We start from the raw sequence: 22681 nt of genomic DNA, 5'->3' as shown, positions 1-22681 counted from the left end.
GATGCTCAGCAGCTTAGAACGTGTTTGCTTTAAACCCTTCTAGAGAAAATTTCAGCATTTTCAAGGAGATATTGTATTTTATCAAAATTTTAATATGAAAATAATAAATACAAATCTCAATAAGTAAATAATTTATTTTTAGACGTACTGGGAAAAATAAATATAAGTCATTGGAAAACTCTTCACTTTTGAATGTTTTTGGGGATCATTAACTGTACCTTTTGACATTAAGACCTTACTAAAGAGTTGAGTTGTAAATTCGAATATTCTTGAATTTAATTTAATAGCGAAATAATCAGCAAAAATGTATCGTTCTCATATGAATTAAAAAAATTTAAAAATGCGATGAGTGAAAGGAAACCTAAGAGCACAAGAAAGGATAGTGGGACGTAGAAATTTAACAAATTTAATTTTTTTTCCTGTCTATTTACCTTTTTGGAAACAATTTTTTAACTGCTTATTATATTTTTTGTAAATTACGGTACTTTCTACCGTAATTTTATACGGAATTTTTTACATTGAATACGACTAACTATTTGCCAACACAAAAGTATTATTAATTCAGTGCCTTCGTAAAATGAATGGGTTGTCAACAATAGTATGGGAAATAATTATTAAAACCGATAACATTATGTGTATGTTACGGTGAAACACCGAAATCTGGAGAATGTCAACATTCACCGGTGAATGTCAACATTCACGTAGTCGCTTGGTGTATGTCCGAAATATTTGCTAAATACCCTTATTTCTGACTCTCACCGGTAAATTTCAACAATCACATAATCGCTTTGTTGAATGTCCGAAATATTTGTTATATCCAATTTTATATTAATTTTTTCGTTAATATTATTATATTTATTTGATATATTTATATTTATTCTATATTTTAATACTTACTGACGATAGATTAGAAGAAACATCTGTGTTTGGAGCATCGGGCAAATATATACCGGGCAATGGCACTTGACCTTAAAAAAACATCAGTGCAGGGTATACCGGGCAAATGTATACCGGGCAGTGGCACTTAACCTTAAAAAAGCATCAGTGTAGGGTATACCGGACAGTGGCACTAAACGTTAAAAAAGATCAGTGTAGGGTATACCGGGCAAATATACCGGGCAGTGGCACTTAACCTTAAAAAAACATCAGTGCAGAGTTAAAATGTCGAATAAATTTAATTATATCCACGAATAAATTCATATCAAATCGAATATAATAAATATTTCGGACATTCACCAAAGCATATCTGTGATTGTCGACATACACCGGTGAGGGTCCGAATGTACAAGAATATAATGGAATATTCGATCTTTCATCGACGTATTTGGTGTTTGTCGACATTCACCGGTGAAAGTCAACAACCACCGATTTCGGTCTTTCGCCGTGACATGTATGCATTTTAAAATATACTTTAAAGCTGACAAATTTTTATCAATCGGAAAACTAGTTGCAATTTCGTATAAATTTGATGTTATGTATAACATATGTTACTGGAAATAACCGAAATTGGTGGTTGTTGACTTCCACCAGTGAATGTTGACAATCACATAGTCATTTTGGTAAATGTCCGAATTATGTACTAGGTCTGGTTAAGTGCCACTGCCCAGTATATATTTTCCTGGTATACATTTGCCCGATATACCCTACACTTATGTTTTCTTTAAGGTTCCGTGCCACTGCCCGGTATACTTTTTCCCGGTTCTCCGAACACTAATGTTTCTCCTGTTCTATCCTCAGCAAATATTAAAATGTCAAATAAATATAATAATATCAACGAACAATTAAATATCAAGTCGGATTGAATTATGTACTAGGTCTGGTTAAGTGCCACTGCCCAGTATATATTTTCCTGGTATACATTTGCCCGATATACCTTACGCTGATATTTATTTTAAGGTTCCGTGCCACTGCCCGGTATACTTTTGCCTGGTTCTCCGAACACTAATGTTTCTCCTATTCTATCCTCAGCAAATATTAAAATGTCAAATAAATATAATAATATCAACGAACAATTAAATATCAAGTCGGATTGAATTATGTACTAGGTCTGGTTAAGTGCCACTGCCCAGTATATATTTTCCTGGTATACATTTGCCCGATATACCCTACACTTATGTTTTCTTTAAGGTTCCGTGCCACTGCCCGGTATACTTTTTCCCGGTTCTCCGAACACTAATGTTTCTCCTGTTCTATCCTCAGCAAATATTAAAATGTCAAATAAATATAATAATATCAACGAACAATTAAATATCAAGTCGGATTGAATTATGTACTAGGTCTGGTTAAGTGCCACTGCCCAGTATATATTTTCCTGGTATACATTTGCCCGATATACCCTACGCTGATATTTACTTTAAGGTTCCGTGCCACTGCCCGGTATACTTTTGCCTGGTTCTCCGAACACTAATGTTTCTCCTATTCTATCCTCAGCAAATATTAAAATGTCAAATAAATATAATAATATCAACGAACAATTAAATATCAAGTCGGATTGAATTATGTACTAGGTCTGGTTAAGTGCCACTGCCCAGTATATATTTTCCTGGTATACATTTGCCCGATATACCCTACACTTATGTTTTCTTTAAGGTTCCGTGCCACTGCCCGGTATACTTTTTCCCGGTTCTCCGAACACTAATGTTTCTCCTGTTCTATCCTCAGCAAATATTAAAATGTCAAATAAATATAATAATATCAACGAACAATTAAATATCAAGTCGGATTGAATTATGTACTAGGTCTGGTTAAGTGCCACTGCCCAGTATATATTTTCCTGGTATACATTTGCCCGATATACCCTACACTTATGTTTTCTTTAAGGTTCCGTGCCACTGCCCGGTATACTTTTTCCCGGTTCTCCGAACACTAATGTTTCTCCTGTTCTATCCTCAGCAAATATTAAAATGTCAAATAAATATAATAATATCAACGAACAATTAAATATCAAGTCGGATTGAATTATGTACTAGGTCTGGTTAAGTGCCACTGCCCAGTATATATTTTCCTGGTATACATTTGCCCGATATACCCTACGCTGATATTTACTTTAAGGTTCCGTGCCACTGCCCGGTATACTTTTTCCCGGTTCTCCGAACACTAATGTTTCTCCTGTTCTATCCTCAGCAAATATTAAAATGTCAAATAAATATAATAATATCAACGAACAATTAAATATCAAGTCGGATTGAATTATGTACTAGGTCTGGTTAAGTGCCACTGCCCAGTATATATTTTCCTGGTATACATTTGCCCGATATACCCTACGCTGATATTTACTTTAAGGTTCCGTGCCACTGCCCGGTATACTTTTGCCTGGTTCTCCGAACACTAATGTTTCTCCTATTCTATCCTCAGCAAATATTAAAATGTCAAATAAATATAATAATATCAACGAACAATTAAATATCAAGTCGGATTGAATTATGTACTAGGTCTGGTTAAGTGCCACTGCCCAGTATATATTTTCCTGGTATACATTTGCCCGATATATCCTACGCTGATATTTACTTTAAGGTTCCGTGCCACTGCCCGGTATACTTTTGCCTGGTTCTCCGAACACTAATGTTTCTCCTGTTCTATCCTCAGCAAATATTAAAATGTCAAATAAATATAATAATATCAACGAACAATTAAATATCAAGTCGGATTGAATTATGTACTAGGTCTGGTTAAGTGCCACTGCCCAGTATATATTTTCCTGGTATACATTTGCCCGATATACCCTACACTTATGTTTTCTTTAAGGTTCCGTGCCACTGCCCGGTATACTTTTTCCCGGTTCTCTGAACACTAATGTTTCTCCTGTTCTATCCTCAGCAAATATTAAAATGTCAAATAAATATAATAATATCAACGAACAATTAAATATCAAGTCGGATTGAATTATGTACTAGGTCTGGTTAAGTGCCACTGCCCAGTATATATTTTCCTGGTATACATTTGCCCGATATACCCTACACTTATGTTTTCTTTAAGGTTCCGTGCCACTGCCCGGTATACTTTTTCCCGGTTCTCCGAACACTAATGTTTCTCCTGTTCTATCCTCAGCAAATATTAAAATGTCAAATAAATATAATAATATCAACGAACAATTAAATATCAAGTCGGATTGAATTATGTACTAGGTCTGGTTAAGTGCCACTGCCCAGTATATATTTTCCTGGTATACATTTGCCCGATATACCCTACGCTGATATTTACTTTAAGGTTCCGTGCCACTGCCCGGTATACTTTTTCCCGGTTCTCCGAACACTAATGTTTCTCCTGTTCTATCCTCAGCAAATATTAAAATGTCAAATAAATATAATAATATCAACGAACAATTAAATATCAAGTCGGATTGAATTATGTACTAGGTCTGGTTAAGTGCCTCTGCCCAGTACATATTTTCCTGGTATACATTTGCCCGATATACCCTACGCTGATATTTACTTTAAGGTTCTGTGCCACTGCCCGGTATACTTTTTCCCGGTTCTCCGAACACTAATGTTTCTCCTGTTCTATCCTCAGCAAATATTAAAATGTCAAATAAATATAATAATATCAACGAACAGTTAAATATCAAGTCGGATTGAATTATGTACTAGGTCTGGTTAAGTGCCACTGCCCAGTATATATTTTCCTGGTATACATTTGCCCGATATACCCTACGCTGATATTTACTTTAAGGTTCCGTGCCACTGCCCGGTATACTTTTGCCTGGTTCTCCGAACACTAATGTTTCTCCTATTCTATCCTCAGCAAATATTAAAATGTCAAATAAATATAATAATGTCAACGAATAATTAAATATCAAGTCGGATGTAACGAATATTTTGGACATACACCAAAGCGACTATGTGATTGTTGACATTCACCGGTGAAAGTCGACATTCTTTTGATTTCGATCATTCAAGGTAACATATGCATAATATGAATAAAGAACGATAGATAAATCAAAGCTTAGTTTAATAAAAACAATCATTATTTGTATCAAAACGCTAAAAATAGTTCAACGTATTAGATATGATTTACTTTTTTAAAGCAAAATTACATAATTAAATGCTTTTGATTTTAAATAAATACGCCCAAAATAAATATGAAAAGGCTTTTATGTATGAATAATTCAAGATATCTTTTAATAATCGCCTCTTAAACATGCAAATTTGAGCCTTCATCGGTTTAATATCCACTTTCTTGCTTGTTATTTTGTCTATTATAAGAATACCCTGTATAAAGATATCATATTAAGGAAAAATTGGTCGATGAAAATAAAATGTTAATCTAATTGTATGGCTATACAACATTGCCCATAGCCTCACGAAGATGTTCGGCTAAGATGTATAATCATTATCTCGGGGTTTTTCCAAAGGCGTAGTCTAAGAAAATTTTCTCGTTTATTAGACTCGTCATATCAGCATAGCCTTGATGCCTACATGTTGTTGATTGTCAGCCAGTTTGATTTCTTTTTAATTGGCCATTTTGAGTATTATTTGTCATATAAAAATTGGAGAGTTGTCATTGGTGTCGGAGGTTGGTATGCTTTGCATACAATTCTGCATACGTAATTGTTTATTTGCCTAAATATCAAAACACGTTTTAACAGCAATTCAGGCTTCCGTTTTAATGTCATTAAGAAAGTTGTCCACTAGTAATTAATTCTTACGCTTCTATATACTATTAATCATTTCACAGAAGCGAAATCTTAATAAGTGTGAAATAAGTTTTAATAGATGGGAATATTTGAGATTTTAACGATCATTGTGATTGGTTTATGACATTTATTGTACACCTTGTAGCACTAATTTTGATTTTTATTAGTTTAATAAATTCATTTTGTTTCATTGAAAAAAAATCAACGTATTTAATACTGAGTTATGTCCTCTACTGAATCCTTATTACTGTGTAAGTAGTTAATCGCAAATACGTTTCATTTTAAATTATGTTTCTCCCCGTCAACTTAAATCTTTAACTTAGTAGTGAAAAGAAAGAAAAAAATACGCATCTAAAAAACGAGTAGAACTAAAAGAAAAGTAATTAATTGAAAAAGTAAGTAAAAATCTGCACAATACAAAACTCTACGTGATAATAGTAAGCTATCTGTTTATGTATAATACTTCTGAAGATTTATTTTGCATGTCTAAGTTTTAAAGATTATATACAGGGGGGGGGGGCACCACCTTGTCGTGGTGAGTGGGCTCGTGTTTGTCAAGGATCCATTGAGTTATGCCAGTGGTAGCGTAGCTACTTTTAGGGCCTTCCAAGCCTGACAGGTCAGCGAAGAGTAACACACTGGTCCTCCAGGTTGGGCGTTTGAGCATAGGGTTAGCAATTCTATCTTGTTAAAACCTTCTTGTTACAGAAACTGAGGATACATCTCTCTGAAGTGGATGAATGTCCTCTATCAATAAGAGGAAGACCTAAAAAATACTTGGCGGAGGACGATTGTAAACTTATCGAAAATAATATGAAAAACCTGGAGAGAGGCAAAATATCTGGCCTCAAATAGAGGGAGATGGAACATAGCCCTATGCTCCAATTCAGACAGAAGAAGAATATGATGATGACAGGGTGCCCCAGGATTATTGGGAAAAACTTTAAGAGGAGGTAGGGGATATTGCAAGGATTCAGATTCGCATAGCAACCCATAGTCGGAAGCGTTTTCGTCAGTGGTGTGTTCCCAAGATGATTGGGAAAAACTGACCTGCATTGCCGTAGTCATTTAAGCTGTCATTGCCCAAGGAGGGTCATGCAATGTTATACGAACGCTGATTGGACAGATTTTACACGTCTTTCGTGTGCATTTTCGCACACCATCTACCACAGTGCATGTAATATCTCTGACCAATAAATATTTCGGACGATCTGAGTCTTGTGCCTCTTTGTTTCTCGTACATGTTATACTCTTTATTTTCTCATGACCCGTACCACACAGTCAAGTAAAAAAAAGTAATTTATGTTATAAAAAAACAAAATATATGGTATTCAACTATTCATTTGGTAATTTTTCTGTTCATATGGTAACGGTTTTATGGAAATTTCGGCTTTCGAAATTACAGTTCTTATTACCACACATTTTGTAAAAATTACGAATCTGAAAAGTAAATTTAAACGAAAAAAATCGATTTTATATCATGCTTTAAAATATGATGATAGAAATATCAAATTTTACCGCAATTACCAAATTTTATCACTTACAATAAAACCACGTCTTATTGTCAATTTTATCAAAATTTTTAACAAAGTTCTGCTGTAAAAATGACTGAGTTTTTTGGTGTTCCCATAGATCCAGAAACGCGATAAGTTTTATCATATTCTGTTAGTTTTGTCCATGCTTTTTTCTCAGCACATAACTATATCTTGAAACAAAGAAAAAAACAAATTGAAAGACAGTAAAAACTGAAAGTATTGCGGATAAGTTCTGTTCAGAAATCAAGGCCAGATAATTCCAGGTCATATTATAAAGAAATAATTTTAAGTAGTGTACGCTTGGAAATAAACAATTGACGAGTTCTTTCAGAAAGTCTGTATTTCTAGGGGGATTATTTTATCTAGGATCTAAGATATTTCATCTAGGATATAGATTCTATGCAGATTTTTAGATTTTTTATTTCGATACATTCTATGAAAATTTGATGACAAGAAATAAAGGTAAGGCAGTAGGATTATTTCCTGTATCTCACTTATAAACTTAAAAGCTAATTTACTCAAATTCACTCAAATGTCTCATCAGAGAACTTAAAAGAATGGTGAGTTCTCTGAGGAATGCACCATTTTTACTCTATCTTCTCCACTCACCATAGAACTCACCATTCATCCACTATCTTCTGTTTATAGCATTTTTCTTCCACGAACAATAAAATTTTGGACGTAATAGTTCAATGATCTTGCCTAACACAGAGCTGAATTATTATCAAATTGTTTTTTTAAGAGTTATATCTTCCTTCAATATGTCAGAAATAATTTAATACCTTGATATTGTTCAAATGATTACACTGTTAAATTTTTCTGAAATTTTGGTAAAATAACCGTCAGCGGTCTTCCCATCGATTAACCGTAAGATTTACGGTAAAAATCATTTTTTTACCTTTATGGTTTTCAAATCGTTTACAACTAATATAGTTATAAAACCATGAATACAAATCTATAAGGTTTTTTTTTAACAATTTACAACTAGCAAGGTTTTAAAATCGCAAAAAAGAAGTTGAACTGAGCGTAGGAGCTACGCTCTTTGTTAGATAATGGACGCTGGAAACTCTTCATGTGTTGAAGGGAATCGAGGAATTATTGCGATTGTCAGCGCTGAGATTTGAACCCCAGTTCTGTCGGCCATGAGACTAACATATTAGCCCTCTTGCCTATAATAATTACCCAGTTGCGAGGAGCTAAGTGGGCCTAATTGGTGCGATAAAATGTTAGTTGTTAAACTGTATTAGGTAAAAGCAATTATTAACGATTTTTTTCACAGTTAATAGTTTGATTACCATCTTATTTATGGTTATTTGACAGATTTGTCTGAATATGTTAAAATAACAATTAAAAAAATGCTACTTTACTTTTTTCTGAGAAATTTCTAACAGTGCAGGTGCTACTAAATTGTTGCTTTTAATTCCGTAATTACACTACATCTGGTGACCTAACTTATCTTTTTTCTAGTTTCTCCCCTAACCTTGATCCCGTGAACCTCCCACGCACGCAAATATACGGATGTATCTTAAAGCAAATTGATTTCTGTATCAAAAAACGTGCATATTTAAGGAAGCATCGCTATAGAAATTAGACATTAGGGAATAGTTTTTCATTGAAATTCTGATTTATTTTCTCTAAGAATGCAGATAGTTATCGATTAATTTTTTCTATAGATAGTCAAGCGAGAATAAAGAGTTTATCTTTGCAATATCTTTGTCGTGCAATATTTCATAAAAGCATCGTGCAATTTTATTTTAATATTGTTATGATTTATTATAATACTACGTTAGAGTTTCTTTTTCATCATATTTTCGTATTTTTTCCTGGTAATAAATTTTTTCCATGAATTTCGTTTTTTATATTATCTTGTTCTTGAAATCTAACTAATGACTAGACTTTTATCATGCATATTTTACAGTTTTTTTTAATGCCTTCAAAGTTAGAATAATACATCTGAAGTCTTGAATCATGTTTACAACAATAATATTCCTTTTAAAAATTAGTGCAACATTTGACTGACTTGTTAAAAGTGGATAGAAATCTTTAAATTAATATTTAAAATAATTGATAGTATGCTTTTAAGAATAAGAATGCATTTCTGCTTCACATAACAATGCAAGCATATTTAAAAAATATGCTCGAAACATAACCATATATGAAGGGCTTGGGGCACTAATGATAAGTCACATTTTTTTCATCTAAAATGAACCAATCCGAACTCTTTCACTCTTATCACGACTCTAATCACTATTATCCCTAACCTTTCCAAAAAGCCTAAAAAGGTGTAGTTTTTCATTCAAGAATTACATTTAACTTTTCATATTTTTGCTTAAAGCAGTTTAATTTTGAATTCCATTTGCTTTACACTGTTGGAAATTTCAGTCTGAAACTACGGTAAAATAACCTACAGTAGTTCGTCCCAACTGTTAATCATAAAGTTCATGGTTAGGAACTTTTCTTTATGTTTACGGTTTTGAAGCCGTTTACAACTAGCATAGTTTCTTAACCATAAAAATACAACTTGAACGAACATCGGAGCTCTGTGAGTGCGGCGACGTTCATGCGTGAATGATAGTTTCGTATTTTAATAGTCTTTAAGTTCACCGACTGAAGAGTGCAGGACACTTGAAACTCTTCATGTACTGAAGGAATGGAAGAAATATTGTGGTGTCAATGATGAGATTCGAACCCTGTTCAGATGGTCTTGAGATTGACTGATTTGCCCTCTCACCTACAGTATGTACCCAGCTGACAGGAAATGCCCAGCTCTTCGAATACGTAACTAACATGGGGAACTTCTCAGTTTGGTATTCTATACCAGAAAAACAACTTATAGGGTGAACGACATACTCAGATTTAGTAAAGCGTCTTTTGAACTAAGATCCAGCGCATGCGCATAAGATGCAGGCGGCAGTCAGGAGATACGTCACATGTGAATCGGTTGTTGGACAACTCTACATGCATAGTTATTTGTGCTGCTTCCCACCAACCACTATTTTATTCTTTCTTTCTCTGTTAAAATGTATTACCATGGATAATGTAAATGTATTCTCAAAGAAATTTCTTAATTAGTAGTACAGTACTGTTTATCAATAGAGTAAAAATACAAAACAAACCTGCAATAAATAAACAGAGAAAACATTTCATCTTTACCCTAGCGCTCCCCCAACCTCGATAGTGATTAGGAGGAGAGGAGGGTGCAAACCCGTTTGAAGAACCATTTTTGTTGTGCTCCAAAATTCTGTTTTTTTTCCATTCATACTCCGGGAGCTCTCCTAACCTTGGGGGACTGGTTTACATTATGTCAATGGTAGCTAGATTTCTTCCCCTGTATATATTCTTTGATAAAATGGCGTGGATGAATTTTGACGTCATTTTGACACAGATTTACTCAAATTTGAATACACAGGGTTTCCAAATTAAACTATTTTTAAGTTATTTTGACACATATTTGCTCATTTTTAAATACACAGGGTTTTCAAATTAGACTATGTTTAGGTTATTTTGACACATACTTGCTTAATTTTGAATGCACAGGGTTTTCAAATCAGACTATTAAGTTATTTTGTCACATATTTCCTCAATTTTCAGATACAATTTTGTACAGTATGCCTTGCACGGTGGTGTTTTTAGAAGGAAAAAAAACATCTTTAACACTTCTGTTTCCGTGAACTTTTTTTACTTTAATGAGAATTTTTATCCAAAAACATATTCAAAAAATACAAATTTTCAAGTTTCTCTTTTCTTATCAAAATTACTTTTCCTATCAAAATTTTTAGTAACATCTATTTTCAAAATCAGCATTGTACCAAGCTCTATCCATATTTCCAAAACTATTTTAACTTTATAAGAATTTTTAAAAAAATGTTCGTAAAATGTCGATTTTGATTATGTTTTGCATCGTGATTTCCTGAAAATGATTTTTTAAAGATACCATTCCGTTTCTTTCGGTTACAATATTTAAAAAACTATTAGTTCAAAATTTAAAAAAAAAATAATTATCATGAATAAACAAAGTAGCAATAAAGAATTGTGATTCAGATGTGTTACGGTGAAATAAAAAAAATAATCAATAAAAAACACCATTCTATGGTTTAATTAATGCAAATAATTGATTGCATTGCATTATTATGGAATTTAATACCATTCAAAATGAAACTAACTATCATAAATAATTCATAAATTCTTTAGCAAATATAAAAATATGCATTGAAGGGCAAAATAATGTTTTATTTGAATTCTTTCTCACTAAACAAGCTCGTAATATAGAAAATAATCTTAGCTATAGTTTTTGTAAATAGCATGCAAAAGAAAGTGATTGATGGTCAGCAATCATGCGATTCACTGAGTGAAAAATATTTTATGAAATATGTTAAATCATGTACCAATTCGTGACTGATTAGCTGTTTCTAATAGTTGTGACCTGGGGGCTTCCGCGACTGTGTGGAAAAGGAATAAAATTCTTAAACGTCCCTCAAAATCATCTCCACACAAGGTCGGGGTCAACCCGATTAAGTGTTTTCATTTTGCTGATTCCAACCTTGCTGACCATTGGCCTTGCCTGCTTGCTCTCATCTTCCGTCAGTTTGACGTTGGTTATTTGTTGTTATTATCTGGGTGTTGAAAATAAATCTGACAAAGGAAGTCGAATATAGGAGGAGGCATAATTAAAATAAAGGATTTTGGCTCCAAAGATTGCTAATGAAACACTTAATTCATTTTGGCAAAATCGCTGTAGAAGGTCGCTTAAGAGATGTATTATTGTACTTAGTACAAGGAACAATGGTTGAAGACAAATGGTTAGAGTAATGATTAATAGATAACGTCTATATGAGTGAGGATTTTAATCAATTTTTTTGTTAATTTACTTCCTTTAAACCAACGGAGAAACACTCTTTGCGTTATTCAAATTCAACCATTTTTTGTGATAAAAATTAATGTTACTTTTTTGGTTATTCGGCATCATGTGAACTTCAGCTGGAGCAAATTATTTCAAGAAGTTAGAATAAAGATAAGAAAAAAAGCATTGTTAAAATGGACAATATTTTGTAAATATTCGACAATAAATATCGGATATAAAATGGACAATATTGTCTAAATATTTTTATGGTCTGGCAATTTAGTTATGTTTTGTTAATTAGTAGTTATATTTTCATTGTACTACTTCCACTAAGGTAACTTAAGAACATTATGTAGATCACTTTACTTCGTTTAGAACTAAACTCTTTACAAAGTTAATCTTATAATATAACCAAGTAACCAAGGCTACAACAACTTGTTTTCACCCTTTTCCTAACAGTTTTATCAAATAACGGGATTTTTAGCTAAAATTAACGACTTTTTGAAATTAAGAGTCATAGATGTCAAGTACATTTCATCAGAATATAACATTCCATTTAATTGTCAAAAATAAATCGATATTCACTACATTTTTGAATACATGGGATTTTCACAATCGACAATTATTTCTTACGGAATTATTTTGACACATTTTTGCTCAATTTTGAGAAAATTTTTCTTAAACAATGTTATTTTTTGCCTGTTAATTCTTTCATTTCTCTGTAAGCTTTAAGAACGAACGCACAGAACGTGCATCTTCGAACGTACACAAATATAAAAAAAGCGTATTTTAAAAATATACAAATGCCTGAACAAGACTGAACTAAACTAATAACTTAACTATAGTGCTGCCCCAACAATATACAAATTAAAAGCGTGGGGATGGAGGGTTGAAATTCCACCACAGCCCTGGTTGCATCGATTTATTGAACGTTTTAATTTCTACAAAATTACAAATAATTTGTACATAAATGTACGTATTATTTATACCATTGTTAATAATTCATCATCATATTTGGCTAGACAGCCCAGGGTGGGCCAGTGCCTTCCTTTGAATTCGAATCCACTTCTCTCTACTTTTGACACTTGTTCGCCAGTTTTTCTCCTTTAGAGTAAGGAAATCAGTCTCAACTAAATCTAGCCATCTCAGCCTGGGTCTACCTCTTTTCCTGTTCGTTAGGGGTTTGTGTAATAGGATTTTCTTTAAATTTGAGTCATCATTCCTTCTGAAAATGTGAGCTGCCCAGTTCATTCGATTTATTTTAATGAATTTCACAATATCTGGCTCTCTGTAGATTTTATACAGTTCAGTATTATATCGTCTTCTCCAGGAATTATTTATTTTTATCCCACCAAGGATGGCCCTCAAAACTTTTCTCTCAAAAATGGCAATTTTATTTTCACCAGCTAGAGTTAGGTTCCAGGTCTCAGAGCCATAGGTAAGTATTGGCCTAATTAATGTTTTATAGAGTAAAAGTTTTGTATTTTTTGATAAAAGAGATGATTTGAAAAAACGTTTTAAACCATAAAAAGCCTTATTTGAACAAATTAGACGACTCCGAATCTCATTGTCTATGTTATTGTCGGCAGTAACAATTGAACCAAGGTAAGTAAAATTCTGAACAGTCTGAAACCTGTGGGAACCAATCTCCAGATAGGATTCACTAGAATTTAATTTAGCAAGTACAGGCATGTATTTGGTCTTATCGGTATTGATGATTAGTCCCATATCCCTAGCAGCAAGCTCCAAAGAAAGGAAAGCTTCTTTTAATGCAGGAACAGTTCGTGCAATGATGTCTAAATCATCCGCATACGCCAATATTTGAATAGATTTTGAAAATATGTTGCCTCTGATATTGATTTCAGCATCTCTTATAACTTTTTCTAGAGCAACATTAAAAAGAAGACAGGATAAGGAGTCTCCCTGTCTGACTCCATTGTTTACTTTAATTTCTTCAGATAAAGATCCCAAAAGTTTGACTCTGCATACGGTGTTTGACATGCTTGCTTCTACAAATCTAATTAGTTTTGGTGGTACTTGAAATTCAACCAGAGCTTCATACAAGCGATTTCTATTAATACTGTCAAAGGCTTCTTTGAAATCAATAAAGAGATGATGTGTGGTAATACCAAATTCCCTGGTCTTCTCTAAAATTTGTCTAAGTGCAAATATTTGATCTTTAGTAGATTTTCCCTTGCGAAAACCACACTGGTAGTTTCCAATTTGAGGGTCTATATATTGTATAAGTCTCTCAAATAGAATGTTTGACAAGATTTTGTAGGTAGTAGAAAGCAAACTTATACCTCTGTAGTTAGAACAAACCATGGTATCACCTTTTTTATATATTGGGCACATAATGGCAGTGTTCCAGTCAGAAGGTAAAATTTCAGCATTCCAAATATCAGTAATAAGATTATAAATTAGTTTTAGAAATACTGGACCATGACATTTTAACAGCTCAGCTGCTATCCTGTCGTGCCCAGTTGCTTTGTTGTTTTTTAACTTTTTAATAGCAATATCAATCTCGCCCAGTTCAGGTGGAGGTATATCTTCATTATTCTGATTTTCAAAAACGCTCCCAGAGCAATAGGATTGATCATGTTTACTGAACATTTCTTGGAAATGTTCACTCCATCTGCTGAGTACAGCCTGTTTGTCTGTCAGAATCAAACCATCTTTACTTTTGCAGAGGTTAGATGTTTGTTTAAAGTCCATTCGACTTCTATTAATTCGTCTGTAGAAAGCTCGGCTTTCATTTATTGTCTTCAGGGACTCAATACCTCTTAGGTTTTCCTCTTCAAAAGCTTTTTTCTTGTTCTTATGGATTCGCTTTTCCTCTCTCCTTAATCGTCTATATTCATCAGCATTAAATCTTGTATTCTTTTGAATCATTTTCTTATAAGCAATGTTTTTAGTATTGGATGCTGCAGCACACTCATCATCAAACCAATCTTTATTTGAATTCTTTTCCTTCTTACCAATAATGTTGTCAGCAGCATTACAAATTTTTTCCTTCAACTGTAGCCATTTTGACTCAACAGAATCATTCTCCCAGTGCATGTTAGTGAGAGCAGCTTCAACATCATTGATATATTTCGTTTTTATATCATTTACTTTAAGTTTATCACAGTTGAACTCCTTCAGAACTGTACCTTTTTTATTTTTAACCACGGATATTCTTTCTCGCACTTTTGCAATTACCAAAAAATGATCTGAATCAACATTGGCACCTCTGTAAGTCTGAACATCTAATAAATTAGAATAATGTCTAGCTTCAATAAGTACATGATCTATCTGATTAGCAAATGATAATAGCTAATCGGTTGAAATCGATTTGCTAATTGTTAATAATTAGAGTATAATTATAAACAATATGTTATTGCTTACAGTTATTGGCACAATTATCTACATATTATTCAAAATGTGTTGCTGCTATTAATTAATAAATTGTTATAAATAAATTGTACAAGACTTTTTTGGAAAAATAGTGAAGCATAATGTGATTTTAAATGCATGCCAAAGCCAGTTTTTATAATCATTAAAATATTTTTGTTTACATTTTAGCCATTAAAAACAGGGTAAAGAAACCATACCCGGTAAAGAATTAAAATTGGTGGAGCCAGGATAGCCTGGTTGGCAGGGAACTGAAATCACGCTCGTTGGAAAGGGAGTTAAGAGTCCAGCCGGCCTAAGACTCTCCGTGTAGCAAATGGTGACTGGCGTACGTTAAATCTGTCTGGTCAAGCCGTGATGGTTTAAGGGATAGAGCGGTCGCCATCCAATACGGTGAACCGGGTTCGAATCAGCGATGGCTGGTCAATACGAATTCCTCATCCGACTTGCATCGACCACAGTGCTGACGTAAAATATCCTCAGTGGTAAAGGATTATGGGTTAAAGTCTTTTTGTCATTACGCTAACCGTGGAGTGTTTTGGGGTTTTTCCACGTAACGCAAATGCGGTTTAGTTCCATCAAAAAGTTCTCCACGAAGGCAAATTTCTCCCTATACTTGATCCAGGACTTCCTTTGTCCTTTGGATTGGGTTCAAAATTACAAGGCTACGGAGTTGAACATTAGTAGCAGTAAGCTCAAAAAATTGGGTCGGCTGTTCAACGGCGATTATAAAATAAAATAATACGGCTGAATTTTAATGGAGGAATAGATAGATTTGTGAATGGGTTCACCCTATAAGCGGGTGTGACGTATGGGTTTGGAAAAGTCGAATTCTTTTCCATAGGTGGCGCCACTGGAAAACAAGAACAATTGCACTCCTTGCCTTAATGGCCTACGACAGCAAAAACAAAAATTAAATTTGGTGAATAATTTCAAGAATGGCTTCAGGAGCCGCGATGGCTCAGGGGATAGAGCTTTCGCCTTCGAATGAGTCGAATCCCAGTCGATACGAATTCCGCATCCGGCTTGCACCGACCGCTGTGCAGACGTGAAATATCATCAGTGGTAGCCGGATCATGGGTTAGAGTCCCCTTGTCGTCAGGCTAACCGTGGGAGGTTCTCGTGATCTTCCTCTCCATGTAACGCAAATGCGGGTTAGCTCCATCAAAAAAAGTCCTCCACGAAGGCAAATTTCTCCCAAAACTCGATCAAGGAGTTCCCTTGTCTTCAGGATAGGTTTGAAAATTACAAGGCTTCGGAGTTGAACATTAGTAGTCGTAAACCCATAAAATTGGATCAGCTGTTCAACGACTGTTAGGTTAAAAAATGAAAGACTTCATGCTTTCATTTATGGTGGAAGGGATTCCAGAAATGTAATTTTAAATATATAGTTTTGTTAGTTCCAGAATCCAGAATTATAAAATGTTAAGTTTGTAGGGTTAAAAATATGTACTTGTATTTTTCTTTAAACGAAATGAAATGCTTCATTAACAAACATGGGTATTTTGCGACTAAAATTAAAAGTTATTTAAATTTTCCCTTGAAATATTCCTTTATTTTTATCGTGCAACTTAATATTCTAATATTTATCAGCTTGTAATGCTGTAATAAAATATTACAACAGCTGGCATCCTTCCAGAACATTATTTGCGGAACACAATTTTCCTTATGATAAATTTTAAGAGTACAGGGTTCACATGCAAAAGAGCATAAATAAGGATGTTTGGAATATAGATAGAGATGATTAATTTACTGATCTTATTTGGTACCATCTGCTTTACCTTCATGTTTTTTTTGTCTCACCTAAACAACACTCTTACATCATCTCTAAATAGTTGAAACTTGAATTTCGAAGGTTATATGCATTAATATTTCACTATAATATTTAAAACAATATTTTAAAAACGTTTTGTAATGAAGTTAAAAAGAATTCAGTTTGAAATAAGTTTGATGATGTCGGCTTTAATGATCTTGTAGAAAAATAGCACTACTCATTTCTTCAAAAAAAAAATTTATTTTTACACTGAAGGGTGAAAAAAAGTCAGGTAAAATTACCTTGGAATTAATATTTCTGGTAAAAAAAACATTCTGATAGTAAAACCAAAATCAAAACCTACGGTGTTTAAATTGTTAATTGGTAATTTTTCAGTTCATATGGTAGCGATTTACTGAAAAGTCTAGTTTCAAAAATTATTGTTTTTTTTCATTTACACACTTAGAAAGAAATACATAACTGAAAAGTAAATTTTGAGAAATAAATGTTTTTCATACCATGCTAAAATTCGTATCATGCTAAAATGCGTATCATGCTTTCGTATCATGCTAAAATTATTAAATTTTACCACTTTTACCACACATTATAAAATCATATTTTACAAGTTTTATCCCATTTATCACATATTATATCCCTAAATTTGCTATTAATTTACCAAATATTATCAAACAATTCGGTAAAAATTACTGAGATTTTTGATGTTCCCTGAGAGAAAGAAACTCGATAAATGTTACCATGTTCTGATAGTTTTGACCTTACTTTTTTTCTCAATGTGGGTTACTTATTAGCCGTTACAGAAAATCACTCCAATACATAGTTTTCATTATACTCCAATACATATGACTATACTGCTTCAAAAACATATTATTTTTATGACATATCACTTAATTTTTTAAACGTTGAACTATAGAAGTAATTATCATTGTTTAAGAAAATGCAAATAAAAATAAAATCTTCATGTCATATCACACCTTTTTTTTTAAACATTGAACTATAGGAATGAATTGTCATGTTTCAAGAAAATAGGTGTTATTGACCTACAAATCAGACACTTTTTGTCATACTTTTGTAAATAAAAACTTTTGTAAATAAAAATTATTAAATTAAAATTATTAAATCAAAAAATTTAAAATATAAACAATCAACGTCCCTAGAACCGTGGTGGCTCGTGGGTTAGAGTTTTCGGCTCCCAATGAGGTGAACCAAGTTCGAATACCAGCGACGGCTAGTCTATACGAATACCGCCCCCGGCTCTCACCGACCACATTGTTGACGCTAAAATATCCTCAGTGGTAGACGGATTATGGGTTAGAGCCTCTTTGCCGTCAGGCTGATATTGGGATGTTTTCGCGGTTTCCCTCTCCATATTATGCAAATGTGGGTTAGTCCCATCAAAGAGTCTTCAATGGAAGCAAGATTTCTGTCTCTTGTCTTCTGGATTAGGTTTCAAATTACAAGGCCATGGAGTTGACCATAGTCGTAAACTCAAATTTGGGTCGGCTGTTCAACGAAGGTTATAAAATGAAATCAACACCCATCGCCTCAGTGGGCTAAGGTAAAATTATCAAACATTGGCCAGTCCACGGTGGTAAAAAGGTTGGGGAGCACTGCCTTAATTGAATGGAATGGTTGGAACATTTTTAATTTGTAATTCTTAAATATATTTAATTCTATTACAAGAATACTCAAATGTCTACTTATGTACCATACAAGTTTTAATTGTTCCGGCACTACAAAATATATTTACAATTTATCGTCAAATGCAATTTAGTGTCAATTCAAAACTCATTCAATTTCCAACAAACTAGACTACTTAAATCTCAACTTTTCTATGATTACGTCATTACAAGTTATAATTGTTTCATGAGAGTTACTAATGGAATATATCTTCTATTTTTGACTAAGTGAAATCACCATCAACAAAAATTTACACAACTTTATAAGTAGCTCTAATTTCAAAAGTGCAAATTAACAACATTTCTTACAATATTGCATTTCAATTACAATTGTTCAAATGAACGAGCAAAATTTTTAATTTAAATTTTGATCAATTTCTAAATTAAATAAGCTAACAGACTCAACATTAAGTGATATCTAAATTTTAAAAACTGTATTTTTCAAGTAAACTAAAAAAAGTAATCTTACTTTTGTCAAATCTGAAACAAAAGCGCATTTGTATAAATTTTAATTATTACTTATTTCTATCCCTCTTTTTAAAGGTTTTTTTACGCTTTTTGGTTTAGGTTTGATAAAAAAAAAATTTTTACTCTTAAAGAAAAATTTTTATTTTACTCTTAAAGGGATAAAAGGGAAATTTTACTTATTTTTAGTATACTTGAAAAACGTCGTTTTAAAACTTTTGATTTTATTATAAAAAAGTTTATTGAATGTAAATAAAAATAATTTTAATTGTCTAAGTACGGTGCATGATTCTCTGAAATTAATTTCAATGCATTTTTGAATGAGAATTTATTTTTCTTTACAGTTTGCTGTTCATCTCTGCAGATTTTAAAACAGCTCATCAGAATTTATTGTCGAATTCTTCATAAATTATTACCATAAAGAACGTAAAAGAAAAAAAATTTTATTGCTACTATTCGTTTCAGGATTTCGTTTGAAATTTTATGGAAACAAAGAGTTACCATACAATGGCTAATTCTTATCACGATTTTTTTTCATCTAATACATTAGATGAAAAATTCAGAAATTCATCAGTTAGATAAGTAACTGCCGGCAAAGCAGAAAACGTTTCCTATTCTTTCAAGAAATAAATTAATTCTAAGTAATTATTTAGTAATATTTGAATTAAGTTTCATTTTTTTGTAAAAATTTAATTTATAGCAGATTGTTTTAGGCAACAATGCATACAATAATTTTGATATTGTTTCGTAATATTTATAGAGAAATTCTCGATTGTTAAAGCTTCAATTTGATTATATACCATGCATTAGAGATAATTATTTAGCTTTTTATCTTCAACCTTCGTGAACATCATATATTATACAGAAACCTTTTTTAGCTATTTAATAATTAATTTTAAAAAATATATTTTATCTTCGTTTAGAAAGTATTTTTGCTTTTTCCATGTAAAGTTTTTTTCTGTTTGTACAGTGAGCCAAATAAGAAACGGAGCACCCTGAATAACTTTTGATCTAATAATTGAATTTTTATGTTTTGGGACTCAATCTTAATGGTTTGAGGGGGTAACATCAAATAAGCTAATCAATTAGTGCAAACGATATTTAAAGTTACGAAATCATACTTCCTCAGAATAAACATACCTTTGTTTCAACGGATTCGAATTTCTGACCACCAAACTATAGGGGGTGGCCGCAATCTAGGAAATTTGGTCCCCGTAGTTTGCTCAGAAGAGCGGTTCAAAGTCTGGATACCTTAATGTTAATTCTACTTTTTTTTGTTGCTTATTTCATCGTATCTCGAGAAATTTTTAAGCGAATTGAACGTTTTTTGCACACAACTATAAAATCCGTTTATTCAAATTTAATTCCATAAAACAATAGCTTAAAAAATATTTATTTTTTTATTATTTTATTTAATAATAGTCGAAAAACTATTTAATAATAGAAATTTTTAGGTATACAATACTTTACATCATTTTAAATAATGTATTTCTATATAGCAAAATACAAAATTTTTGCGAAATCGGTCTAATAGTTCCAGTGAAATCGAATTTTAAAGAAACCGTATTTTTAAATTTCAATTTCTCAATAACTATTGAACCGATTTCGCTCAAATTTTATATTTTGCAATGCAAAATTGCATCTTTTAAAAAAATGTAAACCCACGATATCAGTGTTTCATGGCAGTTTACATGTAATTTGATGATTTTAAACTGGATCCGATGCTATTAAAAAATAAAGTTTCGTGTGTTTAGGAATGTTTTCATCATTTATCTATCGTAATAGTCAGTGAATGTTGTTTTCTTATATGAATTAGAACTTTAATTATGTAAGATGCGAATAATATGAGGATATTATTTGCGAAGAAACATGTGTTGAGTTGAAGCACAAACTTTGAAAATAGGTCCTATGTCATTTTCTCATTAAAATATATGTAATTTTGAATTATTCATTATCATATTTTATAGTATTGCTTGAAACAATCTATAATAGTAAAATTGGGAAGCATTATTGCATATTTTGTGGGTTAAATATGTACTACTTTCATAATTAATGTGTTTGCTTATTTGTCTAAGCGAGAAATTGACTAGAATCAGACAATTTTAGGCATGCAAAAAGATTGCATGCAGTAATTTTTTCTTTTGTGAAAACTAACAATTGCATCTTAACACAAAACTACAATTAAAAAAATGCATTTGCAATTGAAACTAAACTTACTATTCGCCTTTGATCTCATAATTTTGTCAGAGGAAAAAGTAATGTAGAATTTAAAAACAAAACTTAAAAGGAGTATTTAAAATATCACTCTTTTTGTAAAATTGTTTCAGAGAACAAACTACAGTTAATTTAACTGAGAAAGAACATTGTTTTTTGTAGAGTAAAAAGAAGCAATAATAATTGCTTTTTTTTTAAAAAAAAACAAATCGTTTTCAATTTAATATAGAAGCATTAATAATTAATTTCACTTGAGAATAAATATTTTTTTCATAATTACTTTTGAATTTAAAAAAAGAAGCAATAATAAGTAATTTTATTGCAAAATTAAAGAGTTTTGATATGAGTATAAGTTTATAGCATGAAAATATATTTCAAAATTGCTGATGAACAATTTTTAAAAAATTCGGACAAATTTTCTAAAACCCTTACGATGTTCAGTAAAAAATGTTATGATGTGCATAATGTTTTTGCGCAATCAAGCTCTTTAAATAAAGCAATTCTGAATTCTAAGAAGTTGTTATTTACCATCGTTAATAGCAAATTTTATAATTGCTTTTAACAATTTTAACAGACGTTCTCTAAGACTTATTATTTATGATTATTCGAATTACAATAATACATTTGTTAACATATTTTTGATTATTTTCAATTAACTTCAAAACTCAAATATTTATTTTTATTTTTGTTTATTTGACGCACAGTGATAGTTGAAGGTTAGACTTATAAATCACGTTAGTCACAAATAAAGAACAATATTTTCAATTTTAAATTACATGTTCGCTAAAATACAGCTTCTTTGATAATTCACTTGAAGCTATTTATCAGAATATCACGTGGCCCATAATTAAATCAATCAAAATTTGTATACCAAATTATTAATCATAACTATTAATAACGCGTCAAAGGATGTAAATAATTCAGTAGCACTGATTGACTTCTGAACCTACTCCGTCTTATCAGACAATAATTATGTGAACAAAATAAACTAAATTAAATTAGGCAGATATTTTTCTTGTTACCAGAGGCTTCAGAAGGTTGATTGACGAGGAAAATTGTGATATAATACCTATTGGGATTATCTTGTTCTGAATGTCAGGAACGCATAAGAAGCACTCGATGACCCTGAAATCTCAAATTCCAAAACATAAT

This window comes from Parasteatoda tepidariorum, chromosome 9, assembly GCF_982258835.1.
Source record: "Parasteatoda tepidariorum strain Cologne lab strain chromosome 9, Ptep-v5.0, whole genome shotgun sequence".
NCBI classification, from domain to species: domain Eukaryota; kingdom Metazoa; phylum Arthropoda; class Arachnida; order Araneae; family Theridiidae; genus Parasteatoda; species Parasteatoda tepidariorum.
This window is presented reverse-complemented; position numbering follows the sequence as displayed.